This window comes from Otolemur garnettii, unplaced genomic scaffold (assembly GCF_000181295.1).
Source record: "Otolemur garnettii isolate 467f Iridium unplaced genomic scaffold, OtoGar3 scaffold00025, whole genome shotgun sequence".
Taxonomy (NCBI): domain Eukaryota; kingdom Metazoa; phylum Chordata; class Mammalia; order Primates; family Galagidae; genus Otolemur; species Otolemur garnettii.
This window is the reverse complement of record NW_003852420.1, coordinates 16,857,113-16,858,427: the sequence shown is the minus strand read 5'-3', so window position 1 is coordinate 16,858,427 and position 1,315 is coordinate 16,857,113. Positions and strand designations below refer to the sequence as shown.

The 1,315-nt window shown below is 40.8% G+C and overlaps 1 protein-coding gene across 2 annotated transcripts in view; it reads left to right on the top strand.

Annotated features, from left to right (window-relative positions):
* GSS (glutathione synthetase) overlaps nt 1–1,315 on the top strand; it is a 26,532-nt gene that overhangs the window by 19,241 nt on the left and 5,976 nt on the right. The window lies entirely within an intron of this gene.

The following is a 1,315-nucleotide window of genomic DNA, read 5'->3' as shown; positions in this document are numbered from 1 at the left end:
TGATGCCATGGCACTCTACCCAGGGGGATAGCCTGAGACTCCATCTCAAAAAAAAAATAAAGAACTGATGTAAGAAGATTGCTTGAGCCCAAGAGTTGGAAGTTGCTGTGAGCTATGACGCTATGGCACTCTACCCAGGGCAAATGGCTTGAGACTCTGTCTCAAAATAATAAATAAATGAAAACATAAATATAAAATAAAACTCATCCTACCACCCTCTTCCCCCAAATGACCCTTTCTTCTGGGAGATATGATGATTATTTCCTTCTCTCTTTATTTTTGAAATGTCTCATTCTCCCAGGAAATTTTAGAGAAAGGCAGCAAAGCTCTGCTTCTAAAAGATTTTATCAGAGCTGTTGACATAGGTAAAGGCCACCTTAAAGATAACCTTGGTTTTCATATGCCCCTAAGGTGGCAAAAGTTTTCAGGCAATCCAAGTCAGACCTGAGTAGTTGAGCTGGGCAGCAGCTGGCTTATTCTGTGATTGGCCTAAGTGCTATGCTACTCTCTGAGCTCAGGCCAGGATTTGTGTTCCAAGCCAGGCCCTACCCTTCCCTCCAGGGGCTACCACAGGTGCCACACATTTGGGTAGCATTGCAGCATGTGTATTTAGACCTAGAACTTAGTGTTTATTAAAATTAAGACCTTCTGTAGAATTTCACAGTACTGCTTATTATTTTTCAAACTGTGCTTTTATCATAAGAAAAGCAAGTAGTTACTTTTCAAATTAACCAGGTATTATACCAAGTAATATAAAATAGGTTAAAGAGGCGCCCGTGGCTCAAAGGAGTAGGGCACTGGCCCCATATGCCAGAGGTGGCGGGTTCAAACCCAGCCCCAGCCAAAAAAAACAAAAAAAACAAAAAAAAACTAGGTCAAAGAAAAGGGAAGAAAATTTTAAAAGATAATCTGTATCTTCACTAGATCTGTAATTTTGTATCTTCTTTGCATTCCTACCTTCACCTCTGCCATTTAAAAAAATTTTAGCAAGGAAATGTGATTCTGCTGCTCAGTCTTTTCAAGCCCGCTTTTTTTTTTTTTTTAAATTAATTTGATTCTGATTAACCTTCTTATTTCCCTTCTGGCCTTCCTGAATGATTCCACATCTGGAGTATTCTCAGGAATTCCTTACTACACACCTCTGTATTTTTAGGTATCTACTTTCACTGGTTTCAGTGAACCCCTGATAAGGCTCCTCTTACAGATTGACTTTCAAAAAAGCCAAATTCTGGGCGGCGCCTGTGGCTCAAAGGAGTAAGGTGCTGGCCCCATATGCCAGAGGTGGCGGGTTCAAACTCAGCCCCGGCCAAAAACT